This window comes from Vicugna pacos, chromosome 2 (assembly GCF_048564905.1).
Source record: "Vicugna pacos chromosome 2, VicPac4, whole genome shotgun sequence".
Classification (NCBI taxonomy): Eukaryota; Metazoa; Chordata; class Mammalia; order Artiodactyla; family Camelidae; genus Vicugna; species Vicugna pacos.
In genome coordinates this window covers 67,832,162-67,843,368 of record NC_132988.1, presented here as the reverse complement: position 1 = coordinate 67,843,368, position 11,207 = coordinate 67,832,162, and the positions used below count along the sequence as shown (strand labels likewise).

Genomic DNA, 11,207 nt, shown 5'->3' with positions numbered 1-11,207 from the left:
AATTAAAAACTTATGCTAAAAAGAAATCATTGAATTTAATTCTGTTTCACATGGTATGTACGTACAAAAGAACCATAACAAGTCTACTCACAGTATCAAAATTATTTTGTAGATATTCAGAATATTTTAAGTTTATTTGGGGGCAGAATTTTATAGTTTTATCTTGCTACAGAAACTGTTCAATACTTGAAATTGTGTAAAAGACTCACCCTTCCATTTCATTTGTGAGTCCACGGACACTTCTTGGATTTTACTGTGCATCCAGCCTCAGCATCACTGCCTACCTAAAGCCATGGCAACTCACTTTCATTCCTCCGGGTTAAGTCATGTCCCAGTGAAATGTCTGTGGAATCAGTCATACAGCAACTGTTACCTGCTTCCTATTATAAAACTGAGCTATTTGTGAAAATCTTTGATTTCATGACTGAATTTTCTTTTTCTCTTTACCTTTAAAAATATTCACCTGATCGCTTTCATTCCTATATTCAGCCTTTGATAATGGATATAACTTTTCAATTGTAAATCAAGAAAATATACAACATGGACTCTATAGGGAATTATTGAATTTTCATTCCCTCCAAATGTACCTAAATATATTATATACCATATCTATATCTATATACATTCTTTCAAAACAAGACAGAGCATCACTTAGCTTATTGCAGATACACTATGAAATTCAATGTGTTTGTTGAACACAGATTGAAATAATGGATATTACTCTACATAACCATACTTTGGTTCAGTATAGCTCATTCTTTTGTGTCTTTTCTCAGGAGCCTATTTCTCCATCCATTCCATAACATATATCTGTAAACACTCAATCCTTTGTCAAGAGAAAAAATAATAAAAGCATCATTTTCTTTAAACCTAGGCCCTCCTTGACTGACATAATTGGTAACAGTGGGTGGAATACAAATATTATATAAATTTTACGGAAAATTGGTAAATCAAATGGAAGATATCTGAAGGCACTCTTGAAAATTGCACATCAGGAAAGGACTTTATTATCAAAGTGGTCCAGATGAGGAAAGCATAGTTAACCATCATCCAAATCATATGACACTCATTCCTCAGCTGAAGGCATAATTTATTTTAAAAATAAATTAAAACATTGACGTTTAGGGAATTATAGAAAACATGTGCCACAGAATTTTCAATACAATTCATATGTATAATTGACACCTTTTTATTTAAAAATGGAACTAAAATGATGCCATAGTATATAATACTTTTAAATCACACATCGAGGCTTAAATAATTTTCCTCAAATTGATTCTGCAACATTTAAATATTACAGATGAATAGATTACTACTTGTATTTAAAATTTCAATAGTTTTAAAAATCTTAACTCACAAAAATTTAATGACTTTACTTTGGTTTTAATGTCAATATTGAGTTAATTTTAGAATAGCTCAGGGACCTCTGCTGGCTTACTTCCAGTACTTACACTTACAGTGTTTCTGAGATATCACTACAAATATTTTGACATCTCTCCCATCAAGTAATTTCCTCTCTTTTAAAGTTTAGAAAGTCTTGTTGCTGGGAGGAGAAGGCCATAGCTCAGGGGTAGTGTGTGTGCTTAGCATGCACAAGGTCCTGGGTTCAAACTGCAGTACTGCCATTAAAATAAGTAAATAAACCTATCTATCTCCCTTCCAAAAAAAAAAAGTTAAAAAACAATTTTGTCCTTGTCTCACAAATGTTGCAGTCTAACCTCCAATACTCAGTTACAAAATGCAACATATTGTCTATTTCTTCATCTGTCTCTCTCTCTCTCTCTCTGTCTCTCTCCCCTCCCTACTTCCTTACTCACCACGGAGCCCTGTACCACACCCAAAGTCCCCATGGTAAATGATCATTTGTGGAGAGTTCATAGATATGCCTCAGAAGTCCTAGTACTTGGCCCTCCAACAGATTGCATCTTCTCAGACCAATCACCAGATAATTACAACCCCAGCCACCACAAGACTGTAGCCACCTGAGAAACCTCCTACAATAATCACTTAGCTGAGCCTAGATCACACCCAGTACTAGAATAGATAAAAATAAAACGAGGACTGCTCTTCTAAGCCCCTACTTTTAAGGGCACTTTTTATGCAGCAATACACCACTGGAAAAATAATTATACTTTTGTAATAATATTACAATAAAGATATAGCTTAATAATGGGACATTATCAATGTTACATTTTGAAAAACTGTAACCCAAAAAGGAGACCCACCATACCAAAATGGTTAAGAGTTTGCACTCTGTACTCAGACAGCATGGATTTAAATCCCTGAAGAACTGCCACAGAGTTGTGTGGGGTTAGGAGTGTTACTGTATCTCCCTGAGCCTCAGCTGCCCCATCAGTGAAATGCAGATAAAGTAATGGTATTAACCACTTCATGGAGTTGTTGAAAGTCTGAATATACTAACCTTGTAAAGCACTAAATGGAGTTGGTGTCTATAGTGCTATGTAATTTACATTAACTATTCTGATTTAAATGCATGGAAATATATTCATAATAAGTTCAGTCCACAGGTTTATGCAGTACATTTTATGTAACATGTTTCAAATGCAAATAATGATAATAGCAGCATTTCCTGTAAATATGCAGAAACTAAATAAGGAGAAATAAATTATGGTACAGGACTGTGACAAGATGCCAGAGTAGGCGGACGTGGAGCTCACGATCCTCACAAACACATCAAAAATACATCTTCATGTGGAACAGCTGTCACAGAAAACTGTAAACTGACAGAACTACAAAAACAAAGCTACAAGAAAGAGTTCCCTGTAACCAGGCACGATGGAAAAAAGGTAAAGGGGCAAGATGGTGAAGCGATAGGACCATGAGCTTGACTCTCCTTGCAACTACAACAAAACCACAAATGACTGCTAAACAACCATCAAAAAAAAAAAAAAAGACTGGAATCTAGCGAAAAATAAAAAAATCTTCTTCAACTCTAAACATAAAGAGGGAACCACAGTGGGATGGTAGGAGGGGCATGCTTCCAATATTATCAGGCTCCATACCCCTGGGTTGAGTGACCCACAAGCTGAAAGATGATTAAGTTGCAGGGGCACACCCACAGGAGTGAGACTTCTCAGCCCCACATCAGACTCCTCAGCCCAGGGTTCCAGCATTGAGAGGAGGAGGAGATCCCAGAACATCTGGTTTTCAAGGCCAGTGGGGCTTAGCTCCAGGAGCATCATGGGACTAGGGGGAAACAGAGACTTCATTCTCTAGGGAAGAGAAAACAGAATCTCACGTGTGCCAGGTCCAAGGGCAGAGGCAGTGATTTCATAAAAACCTGGGACAGACCTGTCTGCTGGTTTTGGAAGGACTCCTGGGGATGTAGGGGACAGCTATGGCTCACCCAGGGGACATAAAAGCTGGTGCTGGACATTACAGGAGTGTTCATCTGCATGAGCTTTCCTGGAGGCTGGTATCATTATTGCATCACTAGCACCAAGAACTAGCCCCACCCAACAGACTGTAGGGAAGCCTCAGGTCAAAAAAACATACAGCGCACCCATCAGCAGACTTCCTAAACCACAAACACCTCTAGACAGGGCCCTACCCACCAGAGGTCCAGAACCAAGCTGCACCCAGCAGTGGGCAGACACTAACTCCTCCTGCCAGGAAACCTGCATAAGCCTCTAGTCCTCCCTCATCCACCAGGGGGCAGATACCAGAAATAAAAAAAAAATCCCAAAGTTTGTGGAAGGAATCCACAAACACAGGCCAGACTCTACACTGGAACCAGCTGGACCCTGGCCCTTGAGTAACAAGAGAGGAGTGTACTGCTGGGATGCATAGCACATCTCCCCCAGAGGGCCACCTCTCCAAGGTCTACAAATGTAACTAACCTACCTAAAAATACAAATACAAGGACAGAATGTGAAGCCACAGAGGAGTATCTCCCAGGCCAAGGCACAAGATAAAATCCCAGAAAAAGTGATAAGGAGATATGTATAATTTATGTGAGAAAGAGTTTAAGGTAATGATGGCAAAGATGTTCAGAGAACTCAAGAGGTGTATAGATGCAGAGAATGAAGTTTTAGCAAAGAGTTCGAAAATACAAAGAAGACACAGAGTTGAAGGATAAAATCACTGAAATGAAAAACACAGTAGAAGGAACTAAGAATAGACCAAACGAAGCAGAAGAACAGATCAATTAGCTAGAAGACAGATTAGTGGAAATCACTACTACAGAACTGACAAAAGAAAAAAGAATGAAAAGAAATGAGGATACTTTAAGAGAACTCTGGAACAATATGAAGCACTCTAATACTCACATTATAGGGGTCCCAGAAAGAGAAGAGAAAGACAAAGGACCTGAGAACTGAGAAAATTTTTGGAGGGAAAATAACTGAAAACGTCCCCACCTTGGGGAAGGAAACAGTCACCCAAGTCCTGGAATCGCAGAGAGTACCACAGAGAATCTCCCTAAAGAGGAACACAGCAAGGCACATAGTCATCAAACTGACAACAATTAAGGATAAGGAGAAAATATTAAAACTAGCAAGAGAAAAGCAACAAATAACATACAAGGGAACTCCCATAAGGTTATCAGTTAATTTTTCAGCAGAAACTTTACAGGACAGAAGGGAGTGGCATGATATATTTAAAGTGATGCAACAGAGAAACTCACAACCAAGAATACTCTATCCAGCAAGGTTCTCATTCAGACTTGATGGAGAAATTAAAAGCATCACAGATAAACAAAAAGATTTCAGCACCACCAAACCAGCTTTACAACAAATGTTAAAGGACCTTCTCTAGTCATCAAACCATGAGAAAATAAAACAAAAAGAAGAAAGAGGGGAAAGAAGAGAGACGAACAAAAGAGTGTTCTGGCTATTCGGGGTCTTTTTGTAGTCCCTTATAAATTTTGGCTACAAACTGTACAATTCCAACCAAATGACATTATGGAAAAAACACAGCTACAGAAACAATAAAAAGATTATGGTTTCCAGGGATTTGGGGAGAAGGAGGGAGGACTGAATAGATGGAGCACAAGGGATTTTTACACCAATGAAATTATTCTGTATGATAATATAGTGATGGCTACATGTCATTATGCATATGTCAAAACCCACAGAATGTACAACATCAAGAGTGAACCCTAATGTAAACTATAGACTTTGGTTGATAATAATGTGCCCATGTTGGTTCACCGACTGTACCAAATATGCTACACTGAAGAGGGATGTTGAGGGTAGGGGAGTATATATGGGTGTGTAGGGAGGGCTATGTGTGAACTCTGTATATTCTGCTCAGTTCTGCTGTGAACCTGAAATGACTCGAACACAGTAAAGTCTATTTTAAAAAATAAAAGAAGAAGAAGAGGAGGAGGAGGAAAGAGAAGGAGGAGAAGAATGAGGAAGAGGAAGGAGGACGAGAAGGAGGAGGAGGAGAGAGAAGAGAAGGGAGGAGATGGGGGAGGAGATGGGGGAGGAGAATGAGAATGAGAAGAAGGAGAAGACGACGACGACAACAACGACAAAGAAGAAGATGAAGATGATGACGTTGACAATGAAGACAAAGAAGAAGAGAAGACCCAAAAACATTGCTTTGGTAGTTCCAGGTCTTTTATGGTTCCGTATACATTTTGGAATTGCTTGTTCTAGTTCTGTGAAAAGTGTCATGAATATTTTGACAGGGGTTGCGCTGGATCTGCAGATTGCCTTGGGTAGTACAGCCATTTTGATAAGGTTGATTCTTCCAATTCAAGAGCACAAGCTATCTTTCCATTTCTTTGTATCATCTTCAATTTCTTTCATCAATGTTTTACAGTTTTCAGAGTATATATAACTTCCTTGATTAAGTTTATTTCCAGGTGTTTTCTTGTTTTTGATGCAATGGAAATGTTTATGCCAGTTATAAAATTCTGGTTTTTGAAGTGAAAGCAAAAAAAAGTGAATGAAGGGCTGCAAATGGGTGGGTTGTATTCTATTACATATAGAAGCTGCATCTTCTTTATCTATTCATCTATTGATGTGCACTTAGGATGCTTCCACTTATCGGCAATTATAAAGAATGTTGCTGTTAAAAGCAGGGTTGTGTATCTTTTTGAATTAATTCTTATGTTGTGGTTAGCTTTATTCCTTTGATAACTATTTAGTTAAAAAAGCTAAAGTTCTTAACATTCTTAGAAGTAATAAACATAACATATATGTAAATTATTAAACAATATGTGCAATATATTCTGTATATTTAGTTACATAAAATATATTCTATATGTGCAAATTGTAACAATTTTACGTAATAAAAATGAAAAATGAAAAAAAATCTGCAATATGCTGCCTACCTACATGAGACATAGTTAAAGGCAAAAGATACACACAGATTTAAAGTGAGGGATGTATGCAAGAATAAACAAATGGGACCCAATGAAACTTATAAGCTACTGCACAGCAAAGGACACCATAAGTAAAACAAAAAGACAACCTACGGAATGGGAAAAATTTTTTGCAAATGAAACCGACATAGGCTTGATCTCCAGAATATATAAGCAGCTCATACGACTCTATAAGAAAAAAGCAAACAACCCAATCCAAAAATGGGCAGATGATCTAAACAAGCAATTCTCCAAGGAAGACATACAAATGATTAAAAGGCACATGAAAAAATGCTCAATATCACTAATTATCAGAGAAATGCAAATCAAAACTACAATCAGTTATCACCTCACACCAGTCAGAATGGCCATCATTCAAGAATTCACAAACAACAAATGCTGGAAAGGCTGTGGAGAAAGGGGAACCCTCCTACACTACTGGTAGGAATGCAGTTTGGTGCAGCCACTGTGGAAAACAGTATGGAGATTCCTCAAAAGACTAGGAATAGATTAACCATATGACCCAGGAATCCCGCTCCTGGGCATATATCCAGAAGGAACCCTACTTCAGGATGACACCGGCACCCCAATTTTCATAGCAGCATTATTTACAATAGCCAAGACATGAAAACAGCCTAAATGTCCATTCAACAGATGACTGGATAAAGAAGAGGTGGTATATTTATACAATGGAATACTATTCAGCCATAAAAATCGACAACATAATGCCATTTGCAGCAACATGGATGTTCCTGGAGAATGTCATTCTAAGTGAAGTAAGTCAGAAAGAGAAAAAAAAATACCATATGAGATCGCTTATATGTGGAATCTAAAAAAAACAAAACAAAACAAAAACAGACAAACAAAGCACAAATACAAAACAAGAACAGACTCATAGACATAGAATACAAACTTTTGGTTGCTTAGGGGACAGAGGGTGGGAAGGGATAGTCGGGATTTCAAAATTGTAGAATAGATAAACAAGATTATACTGTATAACAAAGGGAAATATACACAAGATCTTATGGTAGCTCACAGACAAAAAATGTGACAATGAATATATATATGTTTATGTATAACTGAAAAATTGTGCTCTACACTGGAATTTGACACAACATTGTAAAATGATTATAAATCAATTAAAAAAGAATAAAAAAAAGATAAAACTGACAATCTTTCGGTCATGCTCAACAAGAATAAAAAAGACCTAAAATAAAGACAAAATAATAAATGAAAGAAAATGAATATCAACCAAATACCACAGAGATGCAAAAAAAGTCATAAGAGAATACTATAAATAGTTATATGTCAACAAATTGGACAACCTATAAGAAATGGACAAATTTCTAGAAATATGCAACTTTCCAAGACTGAGTCAAGAAGAAACAGGCAATTTGAGAGACTGATAGCTAGAAGTGCAATAAAATGTGCAATATAATTTTTTTAACTCCTTCAAAACAAAAGTCCAGGAATAGATGACTTGACAGGGGACTTCTACCAATCATGAAAAGAAGAACTTTAACCTAGCCTTCTCCAACTATTCCAAAAAAGAGGATGGAACACCTCCAAATTCATTCCACAAGTCAACTAGTACCCTGATACGAAAACGAGACAAAGATATTGTGGGGAAAAAAAACTACATGCCAGTATTTTTAATAAATATAGATGCAAAAATTCTCAACCAAATATTAGCCAACACAATCCAACAATACATTAAAAGGATCATTCATCTGATCAATTTGAAATTATTCTGGGGCCACAAGAATGGCTCAACAGAGGAAAATCAATTAGTGTGATACACACATAAACAGAAGAAAAGTCAAAAACCATAATGATCATCTCAATACACACAAATGCATTTGAGAAAAGTCAACATTCATTTGTGAATAAAAACTCTCATCAAAGTGAATACAGAGGGAACATATCTCAATGTAATAAAGACCATTTACAACATACCAATAACGAACAACTAACAACCAACATAATACTCAACAGAGAAAAAGCTGAAAGCCTTCCCACAAAATTCAGGTACTAGACAAGAATGCCCACTCTCAATGCCTCTATTTAATATGGGATGTGAGGTCCTACACACAGCAATCAGACAAGAAAAACAAAATTACCCAACATGTAAGGTAAGAGGTAAAACAATCCCTATTTGCAGATGACATGATACTCTATGCAGAGAACTCTAAATTAATATAAAGAAATCTGTTGCATTTCTACACACTATAATGAAATACCAGAAAGAGAAGGAAAAAAAATCCCATTGAAATCACATCAAAAAAATAAGATACCTAGGGATCAACTTAACCAAGAAGTTGAAAGACCTGTCAACTGAAAACTGTAAAACAATGAAGAAGGAACCCAAAGATGATACAAAGAAATGGAAGGATAACTTCCTCTTGGATTGGAAGAATTCATATTGTTAAAATGGCCATATTTCACAAAACAATCTACAGATTCAATGCAATCCCTATCAAATTACCCACGACACTTTTCACAGAATGTTAGAACAAATAATCCTAAAATTTATATGGTATCACTAAAGATTCAGAATTGCCAAAGCATTACTGAACAAAAACAATGAAGCTGGAGCGATAATCCTTCCAGACTTCAGACAATACTCAGAGCTGTAGTAATCAAAAGAGCATGGTATTGGTACAAAAACATATATGGATCAATGGCCAGAATAGAGAGCCCACAAATAAACCTACAAACTTCTGGTCAATTAATCTTTGTAAAAGGAGGCAAGAACATACAATGGAGTAAAGACAGTCTCTTCAGCAAATGGTGTTGGGTAAACTGGACAGCTGCATGTAAATCAATGAAGTTAGAACATTCCCTCACACCATACACAAAAATAAACTACAAATGGCTTAAAGACTTACTTACAAGACAAGACACTATAAACCTCTTAGAAGAAAACATAGGCAAAAAGATATCCAACATAAATCTCAGCAATGTTCTCCCAGGGCAGTCTACCCAGGAAATAGAAATAAAAGTGAAAATAAATAAATGGGACCTAATTAAACTTACAAGCTTTTGCACAGCAAAGGAAACCATAAGCAAAACAAAAAGACAACTTACAGAATGGGAGAAAATATTTGCAAAAGATGAGAGGGACAAAAGTTTAATAGCTTGAATATATAAACAGCTTACAAAACTTAGTAAGAATAAAACAAACAACCCAATCCAAAAATGGACAGAAGACCTAAACAAGCAATTCTCCAGTGAAGACATACAAATGGCCATAATGAAACAGGAAAATCATGCTCAATATCGCTAATTAACATAGAAATGCAAATCAAAACTACGATGAGGTATCACCTCATATCAGTGAGAATGGCCATCATTCAAAAGTCCACAAACAATAAATGCTGGAGAGGCTGTGGAGAAAAGGGATCTCTCCTACACTGTGCGTGGGAATGTAGTTTGGTACAGCCATTATGGAAAACAGTATGGAGATTCCTCAAAAGGCTAAAAATAAACTTACCATATGATCCTGCAATCCCACTTCTGGGACTATATTCAGAAGGAATCTTAATTCAAAAAGACATACACACCCCAGTGTTCACAGCAGCACTATTTACAATAGCCAAGACATGGAAACAACCTAAATATTCATCAACATATAACTGGATAAATAAATTATGCTATATTTATACAATGGAATACTATTCAGCCACAACAAATAATAAAATAATACCATCTGCAGTACCATAGATGGACCTGAAGAATGTATTTTAAGTGAAGTAAGCCAGAAAGAGAAAGAAAAATACCATATGATATTACTTATATGGGGAATCTACAGAAAAAAGCAAGAAACAAATTTATTTACAAAACAGAAACAGACTCCCATAGAAAACAAACTTATGGTTACGGGGTGAGGGGGAGGAGGGAGTGAGAAGAATTAAATTGGGAGTTTGAGATTTGAAGACACTAACTAATATACATAAAATAGATAAACAACAACTTAATACTGTATAGCACAGAGAAATATATTAAATATCTTGTAGTAACTTATGGTGAGAAATATTAAAATGAATATGTATGTATGTTCTTATATGACTGAAGTATTATGCTGTACACCAAAAATTAACACACCATTGTAAAATGACTATACATATATATATATATATATATATATATATATACATAATACATGTACATACATATATACACACACACACACACAGAGACACAAAGAAATGAAGAAATTTCTGGAGGCACAGAACCTCCCATGAAGAAATGATCCTTAAAGAAGAAAGGTATAATAAAAATGTCCCACCAAATAGCACCTATAAATAATTAGAAATTGTATTTTAAAAAATTAGCATATGAAAATTGTGGAGTAAAATTATACAGTCTGAAATGAAAAATTCACTAGAGGGGATCAATAGTAGACTAGAAGGAGTTGATGAAAAACCTGAAAACTTGAAGATAGACCAAAAGATAATATAATCCAAATAAAACAGAAAACAGAATGAAAAAAATTAAGGCATAGACTTAGTGAGACAAAATCAAACACACTAACACATACAAAATGGGATTGCCAGAGGAAAGAGTAGTAGTGCAAAAGACAATCTAAAATACCTGAAAACATCCCAAATATGATGAAATATATTCATCTCCACATTCCAATTGTTCAACCAATTCCAAGTGGGATAAAGAGAGAACAGCCACACCCAGACACTACAGAAATGTTAAAAGATAAAGACAGAAAATCTTAAAGCACTAAGAGAAAAATAACTCATAGCAGTAAACTCCAGTAAGTTACAGCTTCTATCTCATGAGAAACAATGGAAGTTCTATGACAGTGGGACAACATGCTCAAAGTGCTGAAACACAAACCTGTCAATCAAAAATTTTGTAT

General features: G+C 35.9%; 1 long non-coding RNA gene across 2 annotated transcripts in view; it reads right to left on the bottom strand.

The window, feature by feature from the left end:
- The window catches only part of LOC140686715 (uncharacterized), a 63,432-nt gene that overhangs the window by 3,191 nt on the left and 49,034 nt on the right, over nucleotides 1-11,207 (bottom strand). Inside the window, exon 1 of one of the 2 annotated variants that reach the window (XR_012060534.1) lies at nucleotides 3,313-3,383. The exons of the other annotated variant lie outside the window; for it this stretch is intronic. This is a non-coding gene — a long non-coding RNA (uncharacterized lncRNA). Of the gene's footprint in view, nucleotides 1-3,312; nucleotides 3,384-11,207 lie in introns of those variants that run through there. 2 annotated transcript variants of the gene reach the window in all.